Consider the following 17,333-nt stretch of genomic DNA (forward strand, 5'->3'; position numbering starts at 1 on the left):
GAGCGGCAGCGCCCGGAGCGGTGCCTCCCAGTTGGCGGGAGCGGGGCTGGAGCCGCGGCGCGGCTGCTCTGTGCGCGCCGGCGGGGTCTCGGCTCGTGGTTCTGTCCAAACCTGGGACCCGGGGTGCGGGCAAGATTGGGCGGACCTCAGACCAGCGGAGCAGTTTCCTCAGAGAAAGTTGAGGATGGAGCCCTTCTCCGGGCACTGCCTCTATGGTGGTACGGCCCGGGAGGTGCCTCTTGGAGGCTTCCCGTGCGGGGACCTCACTGGGTCGCTGCTCCCCTCGGCTGAGCTCGTCCACCCCCTGCTGAAATCACTGAGTCTTCCCTTTTCTTCGTGAATCCTGACATCTTCTAGGGAAATCATTGCAACTAAAACTGAGGCGGGCTTCTCGGCGGGCACAGCTCCCTGCCCCTGGGACGTTTAGCACTGGGCGATGCCCCCTCCCCAACCTCAGACGCGGTCAAGGGCGCCGGCTCCTAATCCGCTGCTGCGGTGCGCTCAGAATGGAGCCGCACACACGAGGTGGGGCCGCGCGGCTGGAGTAGGTGGGCGCCCGACTCTTCCTGCTACCTTTCTCAGGTTGATAACACCCCGCCCCGCTCACGGTCGCACAGGTCAGGACCCAGAGGGTCAGGTGAAGAGTTTAAATCAGCATGCGTGAGGTGTGTCTGCCTTTGATTCTGGCCCAGGACTTAATGACGAGTCCTCTCTCCTTTCTGTTATTTTTCCCACAGAGACTGGGTGAGAAAGAATAGTGCCAGCGGGCCCCCAAGACACTTTCTCTCCCATCCCCTGTAGTCGTACGTTAGCATTCTGGGCCGCCCCCGGGCTCTGAACTGGCATTGCGCTGACTGCGAGGGTGTGGAAGATGCCTACGGTTTCTCCGGGCTCCACTTTTTTCACTTCTTGTTTTGAGTTTTGGGTTTTTGCCTGCGCACGAGTCAGAGCTGCGCTGTCAAAACCCGGGGGTGGGGGTGGGGCGGGAGTGGGGTAGGGTTGGGTGGAGGAGTGTCAGCCCAGGCCGGGAGCCACTGTTTGCCTCGGAGGCTGCTAGTGGAAATCTGTCCAGAAATGATTATGCAGGCTAGAAATATGCCTTTCTGTCTCTCTTTTGCCCTTTTTTGGCCGAACACCTTGGCTGTTGGGTTTGTGCGTTAAGTTCTTAAAGGAGCACCTACACACTGCTCAAGTGCCCCGTTTTAGGAGCCCACCATTGCTGCGGAATGTTTTTCCTCTTCGTTTTTTCTCTAGGGTCTAGCCACTTTGGGACAGATTCCTAGATACAGGAATCAGGTAATGTGGATACACTTCACAGGTGCCAGAGGCAGACAGATCTAAAGGGTCAGGTTTCAGCTTTACAGCTGATTGACAGAGCTGATAGACAAATTGCTAGGCACTTACAACATCAGTTTTCTCTTCTGTCAAATGGAGCTAATCATGACCTTATCCCTCTCCATTACAGGGTTGTTGTGAGCCTTGGATAAGATAACAGAAATGAAAAGTGCTAAGAAAACTTTAAAGCACCATTCATGCCTTAGTGATTATCTCTATGCTTTTCACTCATTTTTTTGGAATTAACCAATTCTTAATTATAACAAAGCACCTGAGTCTTTTCCCAGCTAAGTACTGGAAAGTTTACTGACTCAGCTCTTTGAAAGTGCCTATTTACTGCCCTCTCCTCCCACCTTTCCTCTAATCCAGTTCCCTTTTGATTTGATTTGAAGAGTTGGAATTTAAGTTCTCATATCTCTCTGAGGGAGCCAGTGTGGTGTAGATGGGAAGACCACCCTCACTGTCTTATCAACATTAACAGTCCCAGGCTCCAGCATTACCATGTCAGCAATATCTTGGTTAGAGATCCAAGGTTGATGAGGAAGTCAGCAAGCCCTGGGATGGAACTCTGACTGGACTTCTCATGGTGTCCTTCAACTAAGGACTCAGCACCCTCACTGGCAAAATTGGTCTTTGAGATTAAAAGTCAGTGCCAGTCAGAGGCAGGGATAGGAGAAATTTTCTGTCACTGTCAATAAGGATTTAATTAGGCTACTGAGTCACCCCAAGAGTGTATCTTCCTTGACCCTTGGGCAGTGATTCTCAACTTGAGCATCAAATCTCCTGGGAGGGCTTGTTAAACCACAGATTGTTAGGCTCTCCTTCCAGAGACTGTGATTGTCCAGGTCTAGAAAGAAAGACCAGCAATTTACATTTCTAACTAATTTTAGATGATTCTAAGGCTGCTAGTCTAGAGATCATGCCCACCAAATTACTACTATGATGAGAGAAAGCAGTGAGGTTTGTTCTGAAATGCCGTCATTTTAGCCCTTCCTATATAGAGACAGGGCTTCTTAGAAGTACTCACTTAAAGCATTTTATGTTTCAACACCTGTTCCACTTACTGTTGTCCAGTTTTAATGATTCTGATTACTCTTCAAATAAATGAATTTTGCAAAAAGATAGGTTCTTCTTTTCATTCCATCTGTCTGTCTGTCTATCTGTCTGTCTGTCTATCTGTCTATCTGTTATCTGTCTATCATCTGTCTAGATCCAAAACCTACCTTTTCCTTTCTTGATTTTCTCAGACCCTTGTGCAGCAGAGGTTGTGTATGGTTCTGACAGCTTGAACCATAGGACAGGTAAGATCACTTAGGAACAACTTTGAAAAATATTCCCAGTGGTGTCTTCTCTGAATGGACAGCTTTACCCATGGCTTCTGAGGAGTGTAGTGTACACCACGTGACAGGTTGTCTCATGATGACCTTCCATGCCTTCTGGAGGATGGTAGCATTGGCAGTGGCCGAGACCCTGTCTTACTCTCCAAACTGGAGGAAAAGCAGCTTCTGCGGGCAGCTGGGTAGTGTCAGGGGAGAGCCATGGATGAGTTATCTTATGATTAAGCATTATTTGAACTCAACCCAAACTTTTCCTTGTCTTCCAAACCATGCTTAGAGTTTTCCGTGACTTGCTGTAACCTAGATTGTGGCCTTGAACTTTAACTTCTTTGCATTAGAGACTTCAGAAACCTGCTTGAGTTGGGAGGGTGCCTAAGATAACATCCTAAGGAAGACATAAATTTTTTTTTTTTTTTTTTTTTTCCCAGTACCAGGAGTCGAATTCACAGCCTCGCACTTGCCAGGCAAGTGCTGTGCCGCTGAGCTGAATCCTCAGCCCGGAAGAAATAAAATTAATGTCAGGTAGCACCCAAATATACAAGGTGTCTGAAAAAGGTCATTCAGCACTTTAACTAGTTCTTATGTTGCTATGCCTAATGGAATCTTAACAGACCATCATGCTTTATCTCAGCTTTCCATTTGTGCTTTGTTTTAGTGTTAAAATGATTAGCACTAGAGAAACCTATCAGTAAATCAGAAATCTATTCAAAAGCTCAAGTGCACCACTTCATGTTTTAGTAGATAAAATCCAAGGCCCAAACCTGCCTTCCTGGCAGTAATCAGTGCTTGGAAAAGGAGAGCCTTTGGGCTGTAATTCTTTGGATTTGGTAGCTTGTTTAAAAGCTTTTTTCCCACTTAACATAAGTAGGGAACATTTCTGTTTTAAAATCCCTTCCCATAATTTGCTGTGTATATTTTGGGTGTTCCTCTATTTTCTGCCATGGGGATTTTTCCCGTGTAAGCAAAGAAGTTTTCCTTATCACTGTTGTTTGGTTTTCTTAGCAATGACCCTCTGATATCTTTGCTCCCTTTAATAAATCTGTAGTGAGACAATCATTACATTAGGATACTTCATTTCTCTTTGGATGTCAGGACTCTCATTCCTGGGTCACAGAGAGTCAAGGCCCATTTCTGGAACCAGACTGAAACTTTCCTGGAGGGTACTTTTAAACAAACACCCTGGCTACTACTGTAGTAGTTCAATTTTAAGAACCATTTTTTTCTTGTTTTAGCATTTTCTAATTTCAGAAACCCAGATGGCTCTTAAACATTATGAACACATTTAATGTACAGTTTTTTTTTTTTCCCTACCATGTTAAGAGCATTTACCAAATTGATGGTATCTTAAAACAAAGCAAATTTATTTCTTCAACCCAGGAGAAAATATGGTTTCTACCCAGTGCTGTTCAGCTGATAGATTTGAGCAGCAATTGAATTAGCTCAGCAGTTCCCAGAGTATGTTGGAAGAATGCTGTTGGGGTGGATGTTAATAGGTGTTCTCTTGTAAAGGGCAAATCAATTTAGGAAGCACTGCCCATTATTTTTCCTTCTTATAGAGATTCTCAACATGCCTATCATTACATCAAAGACTCTGTGAAGTACCACATGCAACAAAATGCTACTTATATTTATTCAAGTTAATGTTTGTTTCCCAGAACACAGAATACTTTAAAGCTTTTATTTCTATCTTTTAGGACATCATTGCTGAACTAGCACATTCCAAGAATTCTAGCATATTGTTTAATACTGGCTAAGGGTAAAGTGGTTTAACCTAGTATATAAATGGCACATAAAGGAAGATTTTATGGATTTTAATTTTTTTTTTTTTTTTTTTTGTTTTTTGGTTTTTCTCCGGTACCAGGAACCAAACTCACGACCTTGCACTTGCCAGGCAGGCGCTTTTGCCACTGAGCTAAATCCCCAGCCCCTGGATTTTAATTTATTAATGAATTCTACAAGTGGTTACTGTTTTTTTATTTTATATATATATATAATTTTTTTTTTTCGGTTTTTCTCCGGTACTGGGAATCGAACTCACAACCTTGTGCTTGCGAGGCAGGTGCTTTGCTGCTGAGCTAAATCCCCAGCCCCTGTGTTTTTATTTTAAAAAGAAACCTTTTAAGGAATGTTTGCTAAGAAAGTTTGCATGAGATGCAAATGATAATGATAATGTAAATGGTGAGGTCATGTTTTTCTACGAGAAGGAACATTTTAGGTTGGTAATATGATGGAGCAACAGTGTAAAGACTTGTAGGTATGCTTGCATATAGATAATTTTCAGAACATGTAGGACAAGGTAGTGCCTAGCACAGTGTGAGACTTAGGGATGCTGGCGGTAGATTGCTCTTTCTTGAGTCTGTAAATTCACTAAAGGAGCAGATGACTTCTAGTGATGAATGGAACGTGAATTGTGGATAAGTGGGTGGAAACGCAAACAGGTAGATGGTAGCCAGAAAGGGAGAGAAGAAATGTTCCTGGCCCATAAGACAGTAGATGTGAGTGGCTTCAGGTACAGAGAGGTGCATTAAAATATAAGCTCAGTTGAAGAACATTGGATAATGGGGAAAGAGCTTTCCAGGAAGAGGACACTTGACTGGGGTTTCACAAAATAGCAAGAAAGAACTGTCACAACTCAACAATAAAAAGACGAGTAACCCAGCTTAAGAGCAGGCAAAGAATTTGCATAGATATTTCTTTGAAGAAGTATGTGAAAATGTGCTTAACATGGTTAGTCATCAGGAAAATGCAAATCAAACCTACAATGTGATACCATTTCCCATCCACTAGGATGGCTGTGATCAAAAAGATATAGGAGAAATTGGAATCCTATTATACTGTGTTGCTAATGGGAATGTAAAATGCGCAGCCACTTTGGCAAACAGTTTGGAAATTCCTCACAATGTTAAACATTTGAAAGACCAATTTTGCTCCTAGGTATATACCCAAGAGAACTGACAACACGTTCATGTTAACACTTATAAATTAATATTCATAGTAGCATTAGTTTCAAATGCTAAAGGATGGAAACAATCCAGATGTCCATCAACTAAGGAATAAACAGTATGTGGAAAACCATTTAGCCATATAAAAAAAAGTTTTGATTCATACTACAGCATGAATGAACCTGGCAAACATGCTGTGTGAAGGAAGTCAGGACACACAATACATGATTCTATTATGAAATGTCCACAACATGAATATCCATGGTGATGGGAGAAGATTAGTGATTGCCAGGCGTGAGGAGGAGGGAGAAATGGGAAGTGACTGTTTATGGATATGATGCTTCTCAGGATGATAAAAATGTTCTGGAATTACACAGTCATCATTGCACAACCCTGTGAATACACTAAAAAGTATTGAGTTGTACACTTTAAAAGGGTACATTCATGGCGTATGAGTTACAGCTCCATAAAAAGTATACAAGAAGATGTTTATCATGGCTAGGGCAAATTTAAGGGAACAAAAACGTTGCAAGAGCACTTTAGCAATACAGTGTCAGTTTCTGCTCCCGGAAAACATATCTGGGTTATTCCTTTCTCCTTGTTTTTCTTTGGTAAGCTAGGATTCTCCTGTTGCTGTCTCATCTAAAAATCTTTTCTCTAAATTTGAAGGGTTTTGTTCTGTTTTGCTCCTGAGTCAGTGAAATAGTTTTCATGGCAGATGCCTTGTGATCTTCAGATCTGTATGTTTTTGGATTTCCCTCTGGAAACTAATTCCATATTTAGGCTTCCTTTTTATGAACCACCAGAGGGCATGCTGACTGGGCAGCTTGTGCTTCTCTTCTCTTCAAGTTTTGACTGTAGTACACGTGTTAGGGTCATGTACTAATTTGTTTGTAGAACTCTGTCAAGACTGCCCTCCTCCCCATTTTAAAACCTCTGACGGTATTCAAACAGGATTCACTCAGTCCTCCTCCTTTCTTTAACAGTGTAGTGTAGTAGCGCTTCCCAGACTTGTATACAGTGAGAGTTGAGCTCTTGTTAGAATGTTGAGTCCCACTCAGTAGGCCGGGATAGGTCCTGAGATTCTGCAGTTCCGGTGCACTTCCGTGGATGCAGATGCTGCCTCCCCATGCATCCCACGTTAAGTAGAAGCTGATGCAGCACAGAGATGACGGCTTTAGAAAGGGGGAGAGTAGAACTTGAAACATGGCCTTACCATTAATTTGTTGTGTGACCTTGGCAAGTTCATTGACATTTGGACCACATTTTTCGGTAAGATCAGAGTAAGACTGACTTCATAGAAATATGCCTGGAATAGTACTGCTTTCTCCCTTCCATCCTGGCAAACATACATGAGGGATAAGGGGGGAAAAAAAACGTGGACAAACAGCAAGGGGAAGAGGTTTTAATTTGTTTGGGTGCAGTTGGTATGGGAAGAGGTCTAGGGAAAAGTCCTAGAGCAGCTTTGCAGTTACTATAGTTTTGAAGTCTCTGTAGCAGTCTTACATAGCTGAGTCTGGAGCATTTTTAGTTGAAGTTTGGCGTCTGCAGTCAGCTTTTATGGAGTGGTCTTCTTTTGAGCAGAAAGCCATCCCTCAACTGCTCAGTTGGTACTGTGGTTCCTCAGCGTGGTGGTATCTGCCCATCCTTGTGTAGCAGACTTCTGCCCTCTCTTACTGACCTTTATCTTTTAAATGGCTAGAAGAAATAAAGCGACCTAAAGTGTGAGCCTCTGGGCTTCATTAGCACCTCCAGCAAAAGTTTCTGGGGGTTGAGGTTGCAAATATTTGCTTCACTGTTGACTGCAGAAAATCTGGGGATTTCATTAGTTTACTTTCCATGAGTCTATTAACTCTGAGAAGGTTCAACTGAACTAGGCTAATGGGGAGCAACTGCAGAGGAAGAACTGGAAACTGAAACTTGGCATGGATGGTGAATCCCCTACCTGGAGCCTGTGCTACTTACCCTTAGGAGCCCCAACCTCCTCTGTGGCTACTTGGGACTAGTAATAATCCCTTCTGGCTGGCTGGCCTGCCCCGTGGGGTGGCATGAGAGTATTACGGTTCTTTAAGGATGCACTATCACTTTGTAGTACTGGGTTAGGTAATCATGTCCTGATAGGGTTACACAAGGTGAGTTGGTAGCTTGTTAGCATTCCTGCTCCTGTCTCCTTTATCATTTGAAGTGGGAGGAAATCAGAGATTGTGTTTACATTTCAGTTACCTTGACAGTCCATTTTACTTTCTTTTGGGGCATAATACATGATAGTTTTTAAGACTTAAACTAATAAAACCACAAAAGTTTGAAATTCATTGCTTTCCAAAGGTTGCTAAATCTACCCTGTGAGCTCCTCTTCTGTGGTCTGTTGGACTCTTTCAAGAATTGTCAGGTTTATGCTTTTAAGGTCTCTCTGCTGGTTTTGAAAAACAGATTGTTCTCACTGTTACAGCAGTAGAACTGAGCATTTGAACTGATATTGCACCAATTTCAGATAATCAAAGATAGATGTTTGAGTTGAAGCCTAATACAGTAGGCCCCACTGGCAGGCCCTTTACTGTCCTTTATGAAGGGGAAGTGTAGGTGTCCTTTGAGGAGGGAATCACCTGATTTCTGAGGCAGGTAATTATGTGTGTTTCAATCTAGTATTCTTCCACAAGTATTGGTAGCCCGCCATCATGGGACAGGATATGTATTAGTGATATGTCTTTGGTTTTAGACTGCTTAGGAATATGTTGCTTCACGTAGCCTAAGGTGAAAGTCAGCAGTGCCTAGCCACTGCAAAGTTAATATTATTCTTGAAGAATTTAATCTACCCTGTCATTCAATAGCTAGAAAGGTGTCTCATTACTGAGAAGGAGCCAAGGGTATAAAACTGGGCATTCCTAAAGTAAGTCCTTTTAAAATTAAATCTGTATGCCGATATATCATCAACAACAACAAAACCCCTCTACCTTGAAGATAGAATGTTGGTTGGTACTTATATAAAGAATTCAAAACTAAGAATGTGGACATTTCTGCCAATTTTATTTATTGGAAAATGAGAAATGAGACTTTTGAATTCTTTTCTGACATTGCCAACCACACACTGATCTCTGTAATAGTTGGAGTTTGAAAATGAAACAAGGAATTCTAAATTCAGATCCCTCCTTTAGAACAGTACCTGTGAACTCCTTCAAAGTTAGTGTCCTTCTGTTCTTCCCTCCAGTCCTCAGGAATACAAACTGCACATCTGGGACAGAGTAAAGAATCAATAAAAATAAATTGAGCTTTACAGCTGCTTTTGTTCTTTACTATGTGTACTATTAATCTTTCTGTCAGTATATACTTTTATTCTTTAACATTTGTGTGTACATGGTATACTAACATAGGTCATGGCTTTTAGCACTACAGCTATTGATTTCCTTACTGCTCACAACCAGCTCTCAGAAGTGGATACTATTACTTATTCTCATGACAGTTGCAGACTGAGGTAGAAAAGGGTAAATGACTTAGCTAAGGCCCATGCTGGTACCATGTAGCAGTCTGTGTAGACGCCCTTGTTCTTCCTAAGTCAACTCTCAAGTATAACCATCCCTACTTTTCCTGAGAGTCGCAAAGAAATGAGACCAGCTATGTCTTTCCATCTTCTCTCTACCTCCCTTGACCCCTACATGCGTAAGTTTCAGAAAAGTGACTTGAGTTTGGAATATAAAGTAACAAGTACAGGATCATGACTCATTCATATGGGCCCAGGTTTGAGGGGAAACTGCTCTCACAGTGCTATTTAGCATAAGCCCCATTGCTTGGGCAAGACTGTGACTTCTAGCCCTAGGCCCCAGAGTGTATCAGGTAGCCAGCTATATGATCTAATTCAGGGCATCTTAAACCTGTATGTACATATGAATCAGCTGGGTTTCCTGTTAAGATGCAGATTCTGATTCACTGAGTCTAGAGCAGGCCTTGGATTCTTCTTCTGTCAGACTTCCAGGAAATGAGAAGGGCTAGTTTTGTAGATCAAGGCTGGAGGAACCCTGAGTTTATGCAGAGCCAAACCTGGTATTCCAAGTACCATCTTGCCTGGATAAGGCCTAATTCTTAACCTGGGGCCCAGAGGGAAACATAACACGTTTATAAAACATACACTAAGACACTGGAATTTTCATGGAGACAAGAAAGCTGAAGACAGAAAGAGAGAGAAGCTAAGAGTAAACGAAATTTGGTACCTCCAAAATGAAGAGTGCCTCATTTCCGCATGGGAACGGAAAAGCTCGCCCCTTATGATAGAAAAGCTGATTGTAGAGTGGCTCTGGTGATATTGCTATAAAAGTGAAAAATAACTTTCTGTTTAAGTTGAAATGAAATTTCACAAAGAACCTATGCTACTGGTCCTCAAAACTCTCAAAAGTAACCCCTAGAACTCCTCAAATTTCTCTGTTTCTTGAGGATCTCTCTGTTCTTGACCTCTGTCTGCTGTGGTTTATATTGATATCAAAATAACAAGTGTTGAGATACCGTTTTGTGGTGTACAAAATAATCTCATAGGACCTCTTTTGACTCTAATAATCACTCTGGCATTTTTTGTAGATGTATCAAACTCCCAGTGAATCGAGGGTACAAGTGAGAAGAGTTGGGTGCAGTCCCATGGATCAGAGCATGATGTTTCCTGCTGTTTGTGCTGGGCCTGATTGCTATGTATTCTAGTTGACAGTTTAAGTAATGTACCCATTTTCGCTGCTCAGGAAGAGGCAACTAGATGAGTTCGTTTTTTAAAAAAAATTTTCTTTTCATTGAAGTATCACATACAAACAGAATAAGTACAAACATGTCAGTATAGTACAATGATCTTCCATACAGTAAATCCACCTATCTAAACTTAAAACAGGTGGAGCAAGAAAGCAACACTAGCCTCCCAAAACCTCCCTTTGTACCTTGTAATCACTTCCTTGTCTATAGAGGTCACTGTACTGGCTTCTCAAATTACAGGCCACTTTTTCTAATTTTGAACATTTATGTCAGTGAACTCATCTTTTTGTATTCTTTCATGTCTGACTTTCCAATTTTGTGTTTATTTTTAATTGGCAAATAAAAATAGCATATATTTATTGTGGACAATATGTTTTGATGTATGTATATATTATAGAATGACTAAATCAATTAGCATATGTATTACCTCATATGTGTTTGTAGTGAGTACACTTAAAATCTACTTTCTACCAGTTTTAAAGTATGCAGTACATTGTTGTTAGCAGCACTGCATTGTACAATACATCTCCTATACTTATTTCTCCTCCTTGACTGAAATTTTACATCATTTGGCCAACATTTCCTGTATCTTCCCTCCCAAAGCTCTTTCTAGCCACTGTTCTACTGTCTGTTACTGTGAGTTTGAATGTCTGACTTCTGTCCCTTGGTTTTGTTTGTGAGAGTCATCTAAATGGTGTATACAGCAGTTGTTTATCCATCTTTGTTGTCCTGTAACAGTCCTTGTATGAAGACACTACAGTTCCTGTGGGTAGATATTGGAGTTGTTTCTCATTCCAGGAGAATGATGCTGCTGTAAACATTCATGCATATATCCCTTGGTAAATATAGTTTTGCATTTCTGGTCATGTATGTGTATGTACAACTGCTGAGTCCTGAGATGTTCGTATATTCAGCTTTAGTAGGTACAGCCAAACAGTTTTCCAGCGTCATCATTTATACTCTCATTGAGTGTGAATCAAATTTCCATTGCTCTACATTAGTATGATAAGCCATTTTAATTTTAGTCATTCTGATGTTTGAATATGGTACTATTATTATGGTTTTAATTTACATTTCTCTATCACTATGTGAAGTTTTTGCTCCTTTGCACATGGATGTTGGAAATATCTTGTAAAGTTCCTATTTAGATCTTTTGCTTTCTTTTCAATTATGTGTGTTTTGCTTTCTGCTTCTTTATTTTTATTTTTATTTTGGTATTACCTTTTTTTAAAATGAGAGTTCCATGGCACATTTGTGAAAAGCATTGAACTCTATAGTCATGGGGATTAGCTGTCACTGATGCTTGTTTTTGTCCTTTAGTGTTTTGGGAGAGGATATAATCGGGGGTAGTTTGTAGAATCATAAAACTCTTTAGCAAGGAAACTTCCTGAAGAGTTTGAGCTTGAGTGTGTGACCTACACAATGGTAAAATTATGAGACCATTTGCAATCCTAAAATCATTTAACCTATAGACGAGTGTGTCTTTTATAGAAGTCACTCTAGAAGGTAGCAAAAGGATAACTGAAAAAAATTCATTTAATTATTGGAATTGCTTTTTCTTAGTACTGATATTAAACACAGTGTAGGTAAGCTCTCTACTGTTGAACCCTTTTAATTTTACTTTGAGATAGGGGTCTTACTAAATTTCTCAGGTTGGTCTCTAACTTGTAGATCTTACCTCATTCTCCCCAGTAATTGGGATTATGGGCATGCACTACCAAATTCAGCTTTGAAGTTGCTTTGAGTACACATTATTTTGAATATTATTAGTTGGTTTCAAAATGACCTGTAAGCATATACATGACATAGGGAAATAGCACCTCTCAAAGCCCCGTGAATGAGAGGGGGAAAGAAACATTATAAGACTTGCCAGTAAAAGGTATGGAGCTGGAACTTGCTTTCTTTGGTGAAAACAAAAGACATTGCAGGGCAGAAGAAGGTAACATTTCATGGTCTCTTTAGTCTGCGCAGTTACCTATGAAGCACTGACTGTTTTGAGTATTCTTGTTTTATGTATGAAAAGCCAGATGTTTAGAAAGACAAGGGAAATATGATTTAGGAGTTACATCCAGTTGTCTACCTTTTCCTTTTTCCTCTCCTCCCTGTCTTAGTCAGCTTTCCTCTGCTGTGACACAGCACCTGCAACAAACAGCTTAAAAGGAGGAAAGATTTATTCTCCCTCACAGTTTCCAAAGTTTTAGGCCACAGTCACTTGAACCTGTTGGGTTGGATCTGTGGTAAAGCAGGATGTCACGGTGGGGAGTGGTGAGAGACCAAAGATGCTCACCTCATGGAGATCGGGATGAAAGAGAGAACATGACGCTGGGTTTCCCATATCCCCTTCAAGAGCAGGTCCCCAGTAATCTGCTTCCTCTCACTAGCACCACCTCCTAAAGTATCTTCCACCTCCCAGTGACACCATCATCTGGGGTCCAAGCCTCAACACACAAGCCTTTGGACCCAAACTATAACACTGTCCCTCCTCTGACAAGTGTCAGAGAAATCACAAACTCTGTTGCATCCCCCAAATCATGTACTAATGGGTGACATCTGTATTCTACCCTATCCTTTTACAGAACCCTGGGGACGCATGAGGCTTCTGTTGGCTAGCAGTCCATGAGAAGGAGAGTCCTTGGCGGCCTGTGTCTTGCTTCAGGTCACACGTGTTCTCCCCAGACGTAACTCCCAGGACCTTGTTTGTGGGTGCTCTTCAGGGCTTTTCAGTGTCCTGCCAGCACTCATCAGCTGACCTGTGAATCTTGCTCTATTTGCCCCTTTTTCTTCCTGACTGACGAACAACCACACAGATGATACTTTAGATCATGTCAATGAATAGTCTCACTGTTTAAAATTGTATTTTTGTGAAGAAAAGAGTCTTTTCCTGGGTAGAATTTGTATAAAGTCTGACCATAGAGGCAGAGTATTGCTGAGTCCTTTAATGTTCCCTCACTGCTTACCTTAAGAGAAAAGAGCTCATTACTCTTCCTGGAGAAACAGTGGATTATTGTCTTTAGTATATAGGGAAGACTTTCAAAAATTAGGCCCCCAAAAAAACTCTAGGCATGTTACTTTCAGACAAACACAGACCTTGGGATCATTCAGCTGCCTCTAACAACCGAATATGTTTGACTATTCCAGAGGAGAACTTTCCCTCTTCCTGGATCATGGACTCCAAAAAGCTGGCCCTTTTCACTGGGACTGTTGTCTCAACACTGAGTACATAGAAAGCAGATCTGTAAACTGCTTTTCCAGCTCACAGTGTGAACTACGACGCTTCTGGACATGTCTTGAGACCCCAGTGTGATGGTTTCTCCACTGGGTAGTTCCTTTGTTTTCACACCTTTAGTCCTAGACAGTCCTGGCTTTCATGGCAGAGTACTGGGTTGTGGGTGACCAGGTATCCATATTTCCTGTACAGATTAAATTTTTATTTCAAATATTTTCATGTACTTTTCCTTGGATAATGTGAGCCATCTGAGGAGAAAAAAAAATCTATTGACAATTTTATGCAAACTTCTCTTGGTAAGATGTTTGTTTTTATACCACATTGAATTCCTGTAGAGGATTCCAGAGCAGGTGTGAAAAACCCAGTGCTCCTAAGGAGCTAAAGAGTAGGTGTCGCAGTGATATGAATACCTGGTGTCCCTGTCTAAGCCAGTTTTCCTGTCAGATCTTGTTATCCTATGCACCTGTATAGGTTGCACACATCACATTTGCCCTGGGCTGGTACACATTGCAACTTATTGCTCACCTCCTGCCAAAAGAAAGAGATGTGTAAATAGTGCTTTGTATTTTGAATTTTATGGTGCAGTGAATTAACACAAGATATATATTGTGATAGGAATAGTAAAGAACTGCCCACATCCGTATGTTTTGAGTGGGTGTAACAAATCACTAGTTCCTGGACTGTGACTAGGACGTAGGTCTGGCCCCTCTGTCGGCTCTGCACAGGTGCAGTAAACACTGTCTCCCTGCAGACTGGCTGTGTTGCCTCACAGGCACAGATTACAGGTACAACTCTGCAGTTCTCTTTTCTGAGAAGTTTTCTAAGAAGCTTTTTAATAGGCTTCTTGGTTTGGGAATAAAGAGCTCACTTGAGTCAATACCTGAGCATTCCTCAGTGTGATATTAATTATATTACTGATAATAAATGCGCATATTTAGTGTTCTGGGAGCTATGCTAAGGACATGACATGTATTTTTTTTCAATTCTCTTATGTGCTGTCATTAGCCTCATTATTGAATCAGAAACCAAAGCTCAGAGAGGTTGTCCCCTAGCCCTAGGGTCTGCAGTGCATCCGTATGACTCCTGACCACAGTATTGTGCCGTGCAGGTGCAGTGAGCAATTGGAGTGTGTGGTCAGGAAATGAGTTGGTTCTGAGGAATTACATATAAAAAAGGGAGGACCAGACACACATTAATAGGAAGTATATCAATACAAGCAACTTCTGCATTTTAAATATTCTCAGCTTAGGTGAGGGACGGGGAAATTAATTAACTGTAGCAGATTTCAAGAAGAAACAGGTTATAGTCTTTTTCTCATTCCTTGATAGGTACCATGTCTCAGTGCTATCTTGGGGTGAAGAGACTCCAAAAGAGTACATGAAAGCATTCCTGTAAAAGGCAAGAGCTCCGGTTTAAAATCCTCCTGGGACATTTATCTGTGTCTTTTCTAGGGTACCTTTTAAATTTTGTTTGTATTAAACTTTGTCTTTTTGTTCATTGGGCAGAAGCACCTCGTGTAAGTGACTGATTTCCATAGTGAGAAAAATAAGACAAACTTCTTTGTACAGTAAAAATCTGTTCATAAAAGTAATTGCATAAAATCTCAGATAACCACTGCTCTAGGGGCCCATGAGGGTAGAAGTTTGAGGGAATTTGGCCTACTAAGGGAAGCTGGGGTGGCTTTGCTAAGGAAGTGATGGTGACTGAGATGTGAAAGATGAGGAACAATGGAGAGAACTGAGTGGCTTCATAGAGAAATAAGAAGAGGTGATATGACTGGATGTGGTGATAGGGGGGAAGTATGGGACGAGAAGGAGGGAGGCACCATACATAGCTCCTTGGTTTCTGACTTCCACGATTGCCTGATGGTGGTGCCACTCTATGGACATTGTCATGTCTCCCCCAAGTATGCTATAAGCTGTTTGATGGCAGGATCTATTTCTAATTTATTTATTTATTTATTTATTTTTTGGGGGTAGTTTTTTTCTGGTACCAGGAATCAAACTCACAATCTTGCCCCTGCCAGGCAGGCACTGTGCCACTGAGCTAAATCCCCAGCCCCAATACAAAAATTTTTTTTTCCTTATAGTACCCGGGATCGAACTCAGGACCTTGCACTCGCCAGGCAGGTGCTTATGCCGCTGAGCTATATCCCCAGCCCTCTTTTTCTAATTTAAATGTAAATCCTTAAGGTGTCAATGTCAGTACTTAGTTAACTTTTATTAAATGTGTAATTAATGTTTTTATTTTGTTTTTTGTTTTTTGGGGTTTTTTTCATCCTTTTTTTTGAGACAGGGTCTCGCTATTCAGTTCAGACTAGGCTTGAGCTCACTTTGTAGCCCAGGCTGGTCTCAAAACTCACAATGATCCTCCTGCCTCAGCCTCCTGAGTGCTAGGATTACAGGCATGCACCACCATGCCCGGCTAAATATGTTGTATTTAAATATGTTTGAATTTTATTAAATGGGTTCTATAGAAAGGATTTCTATAGGAAGATGTCATGTGTGCTTGGTGAGAAACAGTGGTTAGTATGTCAATCAGGATGGGTGGAGAGGAGAGACATACCATAGCTGGAGTAACCCCAGAGACATTTAGCCATATAGAGATGTGCTTTCAGTTTCAGGAAGCATTCCCACCCTGTTGCATCTTTCATTTCTTGCAATGTATATTTTTCCATTACATGCTAGATTCAACCTTTTTCATACTAACCTTCTCCATCTGTAAGATGGGCCTAATTGTACTAATCTTATGAGGTGGCGCTTGGGTTACATTTGATGACCTTGTGGAGTGTGAAGGGTGTTAGGTTAATTGGAGGAGTCAGCCAGTCTGTGTGTCTTTCCCCTGTACTCCTCCCACTACAAGTGGGCAATGTGGCTTGGAGGATTTAGGCCCCATGAGGACACTTGACTCTTGGAAGACAAGGTATCTCTCTTGGGTGAGTGCTCATGATAGGTAAACTATCTTTCTTTCTTTCTTTCCTTCTTTCTTTGCCCAAGTTTAGTAGATATTATTATTTTATATCTATAAATATTCTTTATCATTTATTAATCTATAAAATCATGAGTCAGTCAGTTTTGGTTGATGTAGTTATGAAGAAGGGAGAGAAGAGTAAAAGATAGGTTAGATCTCCTTTCTTTTTTGTAGTAAGACTGTTTCAGATTTTTGGACCTGAGGTGCTCAAGGCAGGTCCCAGCCCCAAGGCTGGAATATACTGAGGACAAATGATTTCTTACTCTTGACCCTCAGGGTGGAGAGTTGTGCAGTGATGGGGCACCCCACCAGCTTTTTTAAGATTAGGAAGAAGGTGATGCCACTGTGGCCACTGTCACTGAGAGCTTGGCTCCAGTGGCCCTGTCTCCCTGTGAAACAGCTGGGGACCTTGTTCCAGATAATTTACCTGTGTTTGGTCTGTTTTCGTCTTGTTTGACTTTATTGTCTTATTAGTGTTTATATTTCAAGCCTCTTTTTTCCCCATCTCTGTCATATCTCCATCACTTCACATATTCTAGAAAAATAGTGTATTTCTTTTTGTTTTTTTACCACTGTATTCACACTGTCTTTTCTGCACTCTGCTTTCTTGTCAGGTCAGTGATACCACTGTCCATATTTTGTTGGAAGCTTTCATTTCCTAGATTCTTCCTCAGTATCCTAGGTGACCCTGTGATATTTCCACTCTGCTGTGCTGGTCTGTTGTCCTGGCATGCCACTTATACATGCATTACTCTGTTAAAATAACAAGAGATGATAGGAAATAACAGTACATGCCAGCCG

General features: G+C 41.5%; 1 protein-coding gene across 1 annotated transcript in view; it reads left to right on the forward strand.

Annotated features, from left to right (window-relative positions):
* The window catches only part of Stxbp6 (syntaxin binding protein 6 (amisyn)), a gene marked incomplete in the record, with an annotated part of 261,684 nt that overhangs the window by 612 nt on the left and 243,739 nt on the right, over positions 1–17,333 (forward strand).

The sequence above is a fragment of the Chinchilla lanigera genome, unplaced genomic scaffold (genome assembly GCF_000276665.1).
Source record: "Chinchilla lanigera isolate Chin_1 unplaced genomic scaffold, ChiLan1.0 scaffold00008, whole genome shotgun sequence".
NCBI lineage: Eukaryota > Metazoa > Chordata > Mammalia > Rodentia > Chinchillidae > Chinchilla > Chinchilla lanigera.